The sequence below is a fragment of the Manacus candei genome, unplaced genomic scaffold, assembly GCF_025592945.1.
Source record: "Manacus candei isolate 608988 ecotype Guabito, Panama unplaced genomic scaffold, ASM2559294v1 h1tg000014l, whole genome shotgun sequence".
In the NCBI taxonomy this organism is placed as follows: domain Eukaryota; kingdom Metazoa; phylum Chordata; class Aves; order Passeriformes; family Pipridae; genus Manacus; species Manacus candei.
This window is the reverse complement of record NW_026138062.1, coordinates 79,340,076-79,354,775: the sequence shown is the minus strand read 5'-3', so window position 1 is coordinate 79,354,775 and position 14,700 is coordinate 79,340,076. Positions and strand designations below refer to the sequence as shown.

General features: G+C 37.9%; 1 long non-coding RNA gene across 2 annotated transcripts in view; it reads left to right on the top strand.

Moving 5' to 3' along the window:
- Positions 1-8,917, top strand: part of LOC127467780 (uncharacterized) — a 75,500-nt gene extending 66,583 nt beyond the window's left edge. For both annotated transcript variants that reach the window (XR_007903292.1, XR_007903293.1), the window contains exons 5-6: positions 4,768-4,900; positions 8,854-8,917. This is a non-coding gene — a long non-coding RNA (uncharacterized LOC127467780). The remainder of the gene's footprint in view (positions 1-4,767; positions 4,901-8,853) is intronic.
- Positions 8,918-14,700: the final 5,783 nt, after the last annotated feature.

Genomic DNA, 14,700 nt, shown 5'->3' with positions numbered 1-14,700 from the left:
TCATCAGGTATTAAAACTCTGGAGATGGAGAGCAAAGCATTGAGTGGTAAGGGTTTAGCCTTATTCCAGATATTGGCTTTTTCTACTATAGATGTCTTGGCCTTTATGTCCTCTGAGAGAAATTCTCAGCAGGATCTTCTCTTTAAGAGTAGCTTCCTTTTAAATGGGGTCTTACTTCCATGTTGTCTTGTTAATACTGTCCGGAGATTCTTCTTTCTTCTTCAGCTGTATGGATAAATATTTAATATGTGGATGAATCTGGAATAATAACTTCTACCAAAAGCATAAGATGTCAATATCAACCAGGTTTCAGTTTTTTAACAGCATCATCCCAACAACAGACTGTGGTCTTTTCCCAATATATTCTTTGATGGCGAACAGCACATAAGGGAAAACAATTTCTGGATGCTCTCTAATTAGAGTGACTGATGTTTTCACTGAGGTTTGCAGACAGTGCTGACACTTCAGTGTGCTTTTCTGAGGCAATAGCTCAGTGACAATTGACGGGGAAACAACATCTGCAATACTGAGAAGTAATATATTTCTCTACTTCTGATATTTCTGTGAACCTTACAGCTCGATCCCAAGGTCACAAAGCCCAAGTTGCCACAAATACAGAACTGACTGCCAGAGTTTAGGGCTCTGCATAAAACTCAAGCCACTGTCCCGTTTCAGCAAGGCTTTCCAAATTTAGTTGGCATGGCTGCTGCTGTTGATAGCAGCCTTCAGGTCTGTGTCAGACCTGTGACACAGACTGAAGAGTATGCTTCAATTCCTTCCTCTCCCTTCCCCAAGAACAGTCCCTTGCTCCTGAAAGCCAGAACTGCTGCACACTCCATCTCTGCAGGCTACAGACACCTCAGTTGGAACCTGTTGCCTTCCCAATGCTGCTACAGCAGCTACACAAATAACGTCTTCTGTGATTTGCCTTTTAGCTTTTCCTCTGTTCTACTGCACAGTCACAAGTTTGGATCATAAAGCTTTTATTTTCCCCGCTTTCAGTCCACACATTCCTGTAAATCTGGGCTGCAACACTGTGCCTTCCAACACAAGCTTCACTTCCATGTAGACATACTTTTTATTTCATGACACTTGGGGCTTGTTCCTGCAGAACAAGCAGGTCCCTGGGCAGAAGCTTGGGAACTGGGCTGGGCTGTTCAGGGACTAACTGGATTATGGGCAAATTGTGAAACCTGCAGGTGGAGGCTCCCATAGTGGCAGAACAGGAACCACCATCTGGATAGTTCTACCCTGACTTTGTGACTGATTTGTGGTTTGGAATAAACTGTGTCTCAACAAACTCCTGTAGCTACAGCTCCTGTTCTTGTACTCCTCACCAACCAATACTGGAGTGACCAGTAGTGTCTGTACTGCTTACGGCTAAAATTAAGCAGAATTTGGGGATAAATAATTGCTAAAAAAAAAAAAAAAAGGTTAAAGAAAATAATCTACCCTGAATCTGTTGAAATGTTCAAGCTTAAAAAAAGTGATTTATTTTTTTTCCCTAGGAAGTGGAGCATTTTGTCTCGTCATTCTCAGATAAAATGTTTTGATGTTTAGTTTTGAAACAACAAAGACATGTATCTTCTGATTCATGTTTTTAATTGGCACAAATGATTTATTTCTGAAAGAACACTGAGATCTTGACTGTTTGATTTTCTCTAAGGATAAGTCTTCATTCATTGCTAAGTCTGTTAGGAATCTCCTTGAGTTGCACGATGTCTACTGTGATACAACGCTGAAGCCTCTGTTACTCTGATCTACCATATGCTTATTTACTCTGCAAAAAATCTGTTACTAACTTAATGCTCAGAAGCATCCTTTGTCTCTATGCTAATTCACTTCTTGGCTACTTAACTGGCACAGTGAGAGTCAGTTGCAATGGATTTTATATAGAGTGGAAACCAGACTGAGGCCCACATTTGCTTTTGGACAAGCCATTCTAAGGGAGGTAGAGGTCTAATAGTGAATAAGGTTTCAGGGAGTTGAGTGTTTTTCTCACTTGTAAGTATTTTAATACAAAAAAAATGAAATTTTGGCCCCCAAAAACTCACTGAACGCAAAAGTATGAATAAGTAGATTAGAAATACTTTTAATATCCCACTGTCCATAGTTACTGTTTTCATTCTCTTGTCAGACACACGCATCATGCTCTATCTCATGGTGATCCCACATAGTTTTTAAGGACCCTTTCTATTAGGTATTTGTCCTATCAATTCTGTCAGAGGCAAATTAATCTCTTTATAATGAATAGAGTTTCTCTTTTGGTTTTAAGAAACCATGGTACCATTCCTTCACATACATATGTCATAAAACGTGATAATTATAAGCCATATTGAGGATAGATTTAAAATAACTTCAATATAGGAGCCTCATATTTTTCAAGATGTGTGAAAGCTGAACTTATTCACCGCAGACTAAATGATTGGACCACTTAGTTTCATTTTAAATTTTAGATCTAAGAACTACTTTTAAAATAAAGCAGACTGAGTTTGGGATGCGATGTCAGAAGTAAGAATCACACCAAAAGCTTGTGTGAATAAAGGTGACATTAAAGTGTCTTTCTATGACTCAGATGGTTGCTTGGGCACTGACTCTGCTCCTGTAATTACCAAGAGAAGTCTCAGTGCTGATGAAGGAGAATGAATGATACAGTTGAAGGTGAAGTAAAACAGTACAAGAAAGATTTAGTCCTAAATTAGTGTAGCTACTAGGAAGTAGGAAAGGCACAAATACCCAGTTAATCTATTTAAAACTCTTTCAGCTCCAGAGACTTTTAAACCACAGTCTTAAAAATGGGTGCTCTACAAGCAACAATGAGGAATCAGCTCCCAGAGTTACTTCAATAGAAATTTTGCCAGTTCATATAAAATTAAAGCTAGTGGAGAAGATTCATTGCTGTCCATTCAATTCCCTTCCCCAGGCATGTGGCTGGGCCTAGTTCATGGCACACAGTGGTTCTGCAATGCAGCTCTGACCTGCCTTTTGATGCAGTTGGGGTGTTGAGACTGAACATCAGGGTCTTCTACTATAGCAAGAACTATGTCAATCTCCTCAAGTTTTAAAATTTCCAATGCCATTGTGTTTAAATTCAGAAATTTTGGATGCTTCTGGGAGAAACTGTCATTAACAAAATGTAGACTACATTAAGCATGGCAGGGAGCAGTTTGATCTCTTTATGCAGACTCGATTATATTCTTGTTAGGCACTTATTCATGCTGAAGCTTTTTCTGCAGAAATGCCTACTATGGTAACAGCATGTTTAAACTGATGTGCCTCTGAATCTTACAACAGGAAAAAGCAACTCAGTCGTGAGTAGGCTTTGAAGTTTTATAAGGACTCCTGTGTGTTTATGACTACCTGTCTAGATATATTTATACAGAAGTAGCACTAAACTTTATTCTTATGTGCATCCTATTGTTAATTTAAAACCCAAGACATTTGGAAGTTACCTAGTCACTAATGCAATCCTGTATTCAGGGGGGAAAAAATGGGCACGAATGATGCAGCAAAATCCCAGAGGACACATGACAAATCCATAAAAGTATTTTCTGATGGAATTTGTATCTTTCCCTGTGTGCAGAGACACTTTATATGACTGAGATTAGTCCTTTGTTTGCGTTTTTTAGTTTAGGAACAAGAAAAAGTGAGACCACGTTGTGAAAATGTGAGCTGCTTTGTGAGCTGTAGGTTAATTGACTCTTGAGTGTTCTGTGCTATTGTCTTCAACCTGAAAGACAGAGGTGCTCTGGCAATGCAGTTGTTTCCAACAGAATTTTGCCAGTTCATATAAAATTAAAGCTAGTGGAGAAGGTTCATTGCTGTCCATTCAATTCCCTTCCCCAGGCATGTGGCTGGGCCTAGTTCATGGCACACAGTGGTTCTGCAATGCAACTCTGACCTGCCTTTTGATGCAGTTGGGGTGTTGAGACTGAACATCAGGGTCTTCTACTTTATTGACCAGGAAAGACAACAAGTTTGAATAGGAGAAAACCTCTCTCTCCTTCCCACATTAGAAGGTTATAAACAAAAAAAAATTATAAACAAAAAAAATTTATTATATATCTCATCCCTCTTTGTTTCCATCAATGCCTCTCTCCTGCTCATATACACTTTCTTGACCATTTTCAATGTCTTCCCTGCTCTCAACTTTGAATTCAAACAAATCATCTTTGATTTCAACATGGAAAAATGAAATATGGAGTTTTTTAAAACTTTGAACTGCAACTCCTGGTTTTACCTGGTACCATTCTGTCTAAATCCACTGTTGTGCCTAGACTACATTATTTTCTGCAGTACTTATAGCATGATTACTATTCTAGAGCCACTTTGAATATACAGACTTCAAATGGTCTTCAAAGGGCTTGTTTGCTAATATATCAAGCAGCTGTGAATGCCCTACTCCCACTGTGACCAAAGAACCATATTAACTTCTCTGATAATACTCTTTGCTAGTGGTAGGTGCCCTTTGATTGTGTCTAGGACAAGCATTTCTCCTTTTTGTTGATAGCACACCTGGTCACCCACTGCAAACAATGCTCAGCCAATCCTCCATTAAGTCTTTAGGCATCCATCCTGGTTTTGACACCCAGCAATTATTCCAGTAGGCAGCTGTTCCTTCGGCATTGTTTTATGCTTGGGAATCACATATGGTGGCAATTTCACACCATCTGCTGACACTGCCAACACGACCCCGATGTGCATTTTTTCACTGCCCAAAGTTTTTTTATGATGACAAATTCCGTGCCTATTTTTTTTTTTTTTCAGTGGTGAAGCTGGGTGGTGTGTCGAAACAAACTGGAGTCTCGTTGGCATTGCCCAGTTGGCTCAGCAAGTAATTGTGATCTCTGCATAACCCAGTCACATACTGCAGGAATGCATTGATTTTTCGAGTTGGAAAGTAGGTGTAGGTATAACGAAGTTCCTCACTGTGGGCAGAATCCATTGTGCCCCATCATTTGTACACATCAACTACTACTTGCCTTGAATTCTCTCTATGCAGTGTTTTGTGCTTGTGCTATTTCTTGATCTTTCTGTTTAATGATTTCCTATATAAGTGGATTTCTGTCTTTTCTTGGGATATACAACAGTTCTACAACTTATTCTTCTACTTCGTGAAATTTCTATTTTGGTTGCATTTATACATGTTATAAGTTAAATATTTATATATATTTTATATGTCCTCCCACCACCACATATCTTTTTATTTTTTTTTAACTTTTTTTTCACAAGAGGTACCACCAAGCTTCAAATATGCATTGTATATCTTTTGATCCCTTCCCTGTTGCACTCATTTTCCTCATCTCCGTATGATCTGCTATTTCACACATAAGATTCAGGGAGATTTATAAAACTGTGAAAGATCACTGTGGCTTTCTGAGTTACAGTACATCACACAACTTCACAAGTCAGTGAGAAAAACAGCTAACATGCTAACACCATGTTTTATTTAAACTGAGAGTTGCTTTGGGCATATTCTTGCTCCTTCTTCATTAGGAGACCTTCCACAGCACACACTCACGTTACCTTCACTAATCCTAAAGGAATATGAACTAATTTTTTAAGTTGAACTACTTTGGGGAAAAAAAAATGTCCTATGGGTTTTTTTGTTGTTGTTTTGTGGGTTTTAGTGTTTTTTGTTTTGGTTTGGGGTTTTTTTAGGTTTTTTTGTTTGTTTGTTTGTTTTTTCCAAATTTGTTAACTTGAATTTAACATTTTATTTTAGGTATTTTTTTCTAGGTTCACTTTATAATAAAATGCATTTTTCCATTCTCTCCTGCAGTAGGTGGCTAAAAATGTGGAAGAAGTTTCCCTCTACAGCTGCCTTACTATCCCCACTCAGGAGTGTGAATGACTCTGCTCCTAAAACCAACATTTTAGACCACTGAAGTTAGATTAGAACAGGGACAAACAGCTGGGGGGACCTTATAGCTCTCTCCAGCTACCTGAATGGAGGTTGTAGCCAGATGGAGACAGTCACTTCTCCCAGGTAACCAGCAATAGGATGAGAGGAAACGGCCTCAAGTTGTGCTTAGGAGAGGTTTAGGTTGGATATTGGAAAAAATCACCGAAAGGATTGTGAAGCATTTGAACAGCCTTTCCAGGAAAGTGGATTTAAAAGAGGTGTAGATGTGAAATGGAGGGACGTGGTTTAGTGGTGGACGTGGCAGTGCTGGGTTAACAGTTGAACCTGATGGTCTTAAATGTCTTTTCCAACACAGAGGATCCCATGATTAGAGTGAGGTAGGGGTCAGTCTGTTCTTCCAGGTAACAAGTGATAGGACAAGAAGAAATGGCCTGAAGTTGCACCACGGGAGGTTTAGATTGGATATTAGGAAAAATTTCCTCGTTGAAAGGCTGCTCAGGCATCAGAACGAGCTGCTCGTGGAAGGTGTGGAATCATCATCCCTGGAAGTGTTCAAAAAGTGTGTGGATGTAAGACTTGGTTCAGTGGTGAACGTGGTGGGGCTGGGTTAGTGGTTGGACTCAGTGATCTTAGAGGTCTTTCCACCATTAACGATTTTATTATTTTATGGTTTTCTTTCTCCATTTCTAAAAGGAATAGAGTTGTGGGAAAGAGATCTGGAAATACAGGGAAGAAGTGAGACAATAATGGAATCACGATTGAAGGGAAGGTTTAGGGGAGTAATTAAGTATTGAAATGTTAGGATCTCTCTGCTCTTTTCCTTCACTCAGACCTTGGGTTCTTTTCTTTTTTTTCCTGAGCAAATATATGCAAATGCAAGCTGGGGTTTTGTGTCTGTAAATATATGCCAGAGTGTTTATTGTTTTGCTGCCAGTTGGTTTGCCCACTGAGGCCTCCCAGCCCCTGTATTTATATACTTTTCACACTGTAAGGGGATCATAGCTCCTTGGGAGACACAGTGCTAACATTTCTGCCGTGCAGAAAACAGAGAAACAGTGGTAGGCCAGAGCTGATATATTGTTTAAAATTCCTAACTTCATTATGTGGGAGTCTACTAAATCTTTATTTTGCTATCTGAATTCAGCAAGAGGAAAAATGATGCTGAATCATTTTCTTTCTCCCCGGGAACAGTCTCATGCTTGCTGCCTGTGCTTTGTAAAGGCTGCATACACAGTTAAGCACCTTTAGCATTTACAGATGCCTTTACATTTACAAATGCCTTTATCTTCAGAAGCATATTTGACACACTAGGCTGGCTTACGGTTTGAAAAGCCAGTGAATCATCCTGTGAATAGCTGAATACAGAACGTTTGAAACAATCAATGACAACTTGCCAGGGCTTGGGCAGAATGCTCCCTATTGTAAAAAAGAGCTGTAGAGCAGCCTGTGAAACTCGAGTGGTCATCTGATAGGAAATGAATGCAACCAATCTCCAAGGAGCTCAGCAGACATTAGCAACACCAGTTGCCTGTAGTCATAGTGCAGGTTATCTCCCTGCATTTGACTGAGCTTCTCAGGTTCTGCTTAGGAATGAAAGGATTGCTACTTTTGCTAGTCTTCATCTCTTAAGTATTTTCATATTTAGCAAAATGTGGTGGTTTTTTGTTTTGTTTTGTTTTTTTTTTTTTAAATATTAGACCTATTTATACAAATGCACTTTTTCCCCGAATTTGTGAAATCATGATAAAAGCTACAAACACAGGTAATTCCTGATTCATGTGACATTATGCGGGATTGAAGGTGAAATCCTATTATATGAATATGTGTAGAGTTATCTTTTTGTTATTAAACTGTTAAAAGCCAACAGCTACTAAAAGAAAACAAAATTAGAAGCTAGTGACTTGACTTCCTCTTTCTTCTTTATTCTCTACATCCTCTTAAAAAAAGGTGACTTATCCCTGGGTGTGAGATGTAAAGAGATTGGGGAGATGTGGGTGCAAATATTTTAGCACTGCTACAAAACCCTACTTATTCAATTGACAGTGAATTGAACTGTTACATTGCTTCACATCTCAAAATCCTAAGTTTCTGGCATTCTTGATGTATCTGTAAGATCTGGTTGGGAAAAAGTATCTTCCTAAATCTATTGGATATAGATTCTGACTTGCCACCCTGCTGAAATCCAGTGTAAACTATTGCTTTGACAGCCACATGTTGTAGATGAATACTGTAAAGAATGAACCCTAAGTAAGCTTTCAGATAAACTGTATTATCATCACTCACCACTGAAGTGGAAGTGCTACTTCAGTAAAACAAAAAAAAAAATCAGCAGTTATCCAAGTTTCCTCAAGAAATATTACAGTTATCGGAAAAAAAAAGTGAGTAGGGTGAACTCTCTTACACTTTTGAACTTACAAGCAGAGTAATAGAATTTTGCACCCAAGAGCAATGGTATTTGTTATTGTATAGTATTTGTTATTACCACATCTCTTCCTCTTTAGTATCATGGTACATATCATTGTATACCCAGACTGTTGGTGTATTTATTAAGGATTATCATGCTACAGTGTAACAGAGCAGAGTGCTCAGAGATTCAAAACACAATGGCTACGAATGAAATTAGATGCCACTACTAAGGGACTCTTCTATATTTCATTTCTCTGTGGCTTATATGAGTATAATCTGTGAATACATACGAGATTATGACAAAGGATATATCCTGGGCAAATGGTGATTATATATCTCTGTTATCAGGGTGTCTAAGAATGTGTAGTTATGTATTCTAGTTTTTGCCCTACCACATAGCTTGATTTATAGATATCTGGGGGATTTTTTTTCTGTGGGAGTTGGTCTAAGTCATGGTAACAGAGGAGGAAGAATTAAATGTATATAATTTTTTTCTGTTCTGGTGAATTTCCACCAGAGATCTTGCAAATCTTTCATGGAGCCTGTCTAAATCAGCAGTAAATGATGTGCTTTTCTACCAGGTGGATGTTGAATTGATTCAGAGGTGATCAGCTGCTGCATCATCTTTATTTTCACACATCAAAGGTAGGCATATTGCAAGCAATTAATCATGCACTTGTTTATTGTTTTGGAGTAAATGCATTTTACACACCTTTTTGTTGCTGATTTTAATTTAATTACAAATCATCCCGGTGTGTATCTGTCATTACCTGAGTGAACACAAAAATGAAAGGATGAGAGAAAAAAAAAGAAGTGTTTGCATCCATGGCTCTGGTAACTTTTGAAACAGGGGGCATAAGGCAGGTTGCTTAGCACTGGTATTTTTAAAACAAACTAACTATTAAAAGTGTTTACATACATATTTGGCTACTAATATCAAAGCATTTGTGTTTTACATGAAAATATTTAGTCAGTCCTTGGAACCCAAGTCACTTTGATCTGAGGGCCCAGTTTGGTGGGGTGGGGTTTATCCAGGATGGGCCAGTGTGGTGCTTAGTTGTCATTGGGAACAACAAGTAAAAAATAAGGGGTATTATACAATAATTCTTAAAAAAACGTTTTTTATTTCTTTTGTGTTCTCTGCCTACCAGTGTAGACAATAGTCCTTGCTAGTATAACTATTTCCTTTCACAATCATGCCCCCAGGCTGCCTGTTAATGGCTGTGGCAATAGAGATCCCCAACAGAGAGTGTTTCTGTGCCTCTAAGGTTGTTATTTGGTATATGGACATGGTTTTCACCACTATGTGTTTAAACATGAATGTTAAAAAATATATGGGTGCTATTCTGTGGGAACTTTTCAGTTGCCCACTGCCTTTTTGTTGAGAACAAGGATTGATGCATTTGGATTTTAAACTTTTTAGTTTGTGGCAGATAAGAATTCTTTACAAAAACCCAGAGGCAGCAATAAGATTTTCATCAGTTAAGGCTAAAACAAGGTTTCTATTTTAAGTCTAAACCCTCATCTTTATGGAACAACCAAACACGAACCTCTTATGTCATCTTGTCTTCATGAAAAGTGAAAATTTACAGAAAAGGGAAATTTCAAAACCTTTATATCAATGGTTGTGAAAAGTGTCAGCATTGCTGTGTCTGTAATTGTAATTAAAAAATAATTTTTGGGAACAGAATTAATGATTTTCTGACAAACAAAGAACGTAATTCCTCTATTTCTCTTTTTCTTCACTTCCTGTCCCTTCCCAAAATGGTCCTGTTGGTCATGCACTGTAGTGAGTGTTATTTATATTTCCTGATAGATTTAAGTCTGCGGTATTATTTTGTTATAATTATAATAATGCAGCTCTTTAAAAAGGAATGGGTAGGTGATTCTGAGCAATTTCTGGTTTTGCATAAGAGTGCAAAGAGAGGAGGATGTAGAGGTGTGGCATCAGCATTCATATTTGTATCTCCCAGTACAGAGTTTCATTCACTTAATGAAGAAGTTCATTTAGCTTTTTATTATTTTTAATTAATTAATTTCCTAAATCCTGTCCTCCATCCTTTGTGTATTGTACCCATTCTTTGAATCCCCTTGTGTAAGTCTCACTTCTGTTTAGTTTCAGATGGGTTATGTACAATCTCCGAGTTAAACTGGGATGAAATGATATAACTGAATGTGGAAGCTGCCCCTTGGAGTCTTATGCTAATTTTCCCCTTATAAACCACATAATGTTCAGATAAATGTTCAGAAAGCTCTTTTAATCAGTAGACACTTTTTTGGGGCAAGGGAAAAATTTAAAAAAAAACACCCAAAAAACCAGAGAAAGCTCTTTTCACTACATTTGTAGTTTAATTTCTGTGGAGCTTTTGTAGTTTCAGACACCTAAGACTTAAAGCCCAAGTTCCTTAAAAAAAATAAAATAGGCAATAGCTTGGTTAATACTTTTGCTCTTTGATTAAAATCATGGAGAGTTCCAGCTTTTAAAAGTTCTTAGACAAAAGGACAAATTCTACTCTTGGCCTCATTCTGTAACATCAATGAATCCTTGCAGTTAAATTCTCTTGGAGAGAAAAATGTATATTCTTTACCTCAAAAGACTTGTGTTTAGACTGTTGATCATAACAGAGAAATCTTGCATTAAATTTAGGCAGCATATGAGGAAGAGGCTACAAATCCAAAGTACCAACAATGTGAGAAGGGTTCAAGCTGTAATGCCTTATGTACCATAAGTGGGATCTTGGAATTGAAATGTTGGATAGCTGGGGACTAATTCAGTGAATTAAGTATTTGTATAACACTGTACACATAACTCTGGTTCTAGTACTCAATGAGTCCTTCTGTGTTCATAACACTAGAATATATTATTGTAACACAGCCTGAAAAAAACATAGAGAAAATACTGATTTTGTTGGTGGCAAAATTCTGCACTTTGGATAAAAATTTTAATGGCCATGCATCATGGGTTGAAATAAATGTGAATTGGTGGCCAGCATATGCAAAATGAGAAATCCACTGAAACTTCCATATCATAATTTCAGTTTTGATACAACAATGAAATATTTAACGATTTCACAACAAATATTTGAAAGCAGTGAAGCTGTTTTATGAGCAAGGATGTGCCATCCCTGACACCCCCTGGGCTTGATAAAACTCTGTCAGATGTGAGCTGTTCTCCTGGAGCAAGGATTTGATCAAAGCAGACCCTGAGCCTCCCAATTTGGGTTTCAGACGTCAAAATATTTACCCCTGTTTACTCAGTGGTCTTGTTAGCACAAGAAGGCACCAGGAGGAGGGGTGAGACTGGTGCATTGCATGGACTAAGAGAACAGCATGGCAGAGAAGGGAAAGGAGCACTCAGTGCTAGTTTGGTAGTAGTTCTATGTAATATTAAATGCATACCAAGGCACCAGTTTTTATGGAAAAGCCCTCTATCTTGCCCAGAAGTGCTGGCAAGTGCATTATCACTGTTATCAGCTAGACCTGACATTACCTAAATCTTGCTTAATTCACATCCCTGCAAATTTAGAAGTCAGCCAGAAACTATGAAACCGTATCACTGGGCATCATCACATTATCATCTCATAACAGTCAGATACAAGATGATGTAAAGCGTGGAAAATGATTTGTGTTTTCTCTGGCTTAGAGGCTGCTAAAGGCCTTCCAAAAATCCCAACACTCAGTCCTCATGTATAGCATGATCTGACCATACAGGATTATTTTTTCTCGGCTGCAGCTTTATGACAGGGAATATATTTCAGAATTAGGTGGATTTAAGAATGGCTGCAGAGTCTGAGTTAACTTTGGGTGGAAACTGCAGGCTTCAGCCACTGGGATTTATTTTAAGAGATGAACACCAAAATTATAAATTGTGAAGTATTATTGAAGAGTGACTGTGTAGAGGAAACAGATTTGTTCTACAGCCCAGTTGATGGGGTAAAATATAGAGGGGTAATATAAATATTGAGCAAGCAAATTGCTAGAAAATGAGGGAAAATTGTTGGTCCAGATCTTTTACCTAGAATAAGAAATAAATTTACTTTATTCTTTCAAGATTGATGCAGGACATATCTGCATAAAAATTTTACATGATAGCTGGGAACCCAAGAGCTGTCATAAAACCTTTAAAGATGTTATCTGATTCCTGAAACCTGCAGTGATGTGAATTTTAATCCTATCCCCTCCATAACAGCTCCAAAAATGTGTAACACATGAGGGCTAAAAGAATTCCAGCCTTATCTTCATTATCCTTCTTCCACCTATAAATACTTTTCCCACCAGCAAGGAATACCTCTAAAATAGCAAGCTGAGTGTTGTATTGGTGCATGGTGTGGGAGGGGATTTTGGGAACACGAGAGAATGTCTTTGCACATTCCTGCCACAGGAATAACAATATCTGGTTAGCTTCACTAGAACCTAAGTATAAATCAGAGCTTACTTTGCCAAGTCTCAACAAAATCAGTGAGGTCACAGATTGCTTGTTTTAGTGTAAGTATGCAGCTGAATGCATAGAAGAAACAAAGTTCATTCCACAATGCTAATCTTTGTTTCTAACTGGAAATAACCATCTGCTTAGCTGAAATGGATCATTTATTGATCTACAAATATCTTAAACTCTATTAAGGAATTTGTAAAATTTTTCTGTTTCTCCAAATACCAGATCTAGATCACGAGAATGTCATTAAGTATATGTTCAGTCATTTTAACTGCATTGATTCCTCATCTTTGGATTTTTAACTCATTACTCTGCAGTGGATTTTGCTCCTAGTCACTGAATAATATATGTACTGAGGATTGGACATATAAATGTACTGTACATGTTTTGTATTTAAACCATTATCATGAAACATCAGTTAATGTTGCAAGTAAACTAAAATTCAATTTGTTTTAAAGACTGTATTTTATAAATTAAAAAAAAAATAGGTAGAATTATACAGATTTTGGTGTTTCTTTTTCTGGAATGGGAACTTGAAGCTTCTTTAGCCTCTGTGCAATATAAACATTTGTCAAAATTTGCTTTAACTAGTCAGATAGGTTAGTGATCTTTACAGAGGTCTTTTACAGAAGAGCTTAGTCAGCACATCTGGGTATTTTGGCAATGCCACCCCAGCTCAGAGAGTAACATAATAGGTGACAAAAGAGCAGCAAGGTGGTATGGGGGGAATGAAGACAGTGGCACTGGACCTGCTGTCTGCACAGGTTCTCAGAGTGGGCACGAAGGGACTAGAATTTTTAGGCTGCACCTGCAATAAATATCTAAATGTAGTCTTGTCTCGTGTAGTACATAAGTACATTTTAGGTAGTAGAAGTGCACAACACAAACATGCTGGATGTAGAGTGAGTTAACCTGAGCTCTGATGTATCTGTAATTGATCTAAGTCATCATCATTGAGAAATTAAAAACAGCTCATAAAAAGTGTAACAGATATTTTTCTTTGTTTTCTCTTTCTTTCTCCCCCACTTGCAGTCGCTTTTAGCTCCAGACTCTACTCCCCGTGCTCTTCCACAGGACCTTGACCTTTCTCCGGTCCCAGATGGATAAAAAAGTATACTTTGTGATTTCTTTCAGGCTACTACTGAGCTAATTTATTGAAATGAATAGGTATGCTGTTTGGTTGACCAGCTGACGAATGAGAACTCAAACAGTTGCTCGTTCTGTGGGGATACAAATTTGATGTCTTTTTTTCTAGTCAGTAGCTGATTTTCTCAGGCTTAATGTTTCTGATGAAACCAGAGTCATATGGTTGGAATCAGGTGATTTATTGGAAAGGTTTTAAGAGGGAAGGTAGGCAGCATGCCTGAGTAAGCTTTGTTTCTTAGGATATCCAAGTGAAATTTGAAAGAAGGATGCTTATTCTGGGATAGATTTTAGACTTCTGCTGCTCCCCAGCAGAAGGAAGACAAAAGGAAGATACAAAATCAAGGAAGATATAACAACAACAAGCCTTACTTGAGCAATCTATCTATGTAACACTAAGTCTGATTACTGGATACATTTGCAAGCTGTGTAGTAATCTGAAAATTATACTCCCAGAACCAATTTATCCTCATCCTTTCAGGCTTTCCCAGCCCCCCCCCCCACCATAACCTTTATAGCATCTGGTTTCCTAAAATCCATCTACCCATCCAGAATTTAATTTTCTCCTTTACCCTTCCAAATTCTTTATTTTTTCTCACAGTGATGGCATAGCACCATCCTTTACCTGTCAGTCAAACCCACAACAGCACTACAACTTTCAGTACTAATCTCATTTACTTTCACTGCCTCTTCAATAATGTCACCTGCATTCCTCAAATACATCCTTTGGCTCCCAGTTTCACAGCAATTCCAATTCAGATCACTTTTTCTTATTTTTAAGGTCCTCCACAGCTATGATACCCCTGCTTATCTGACTTAGGCTCTTTCTATTTCCTCATCCACGACTTCCTCT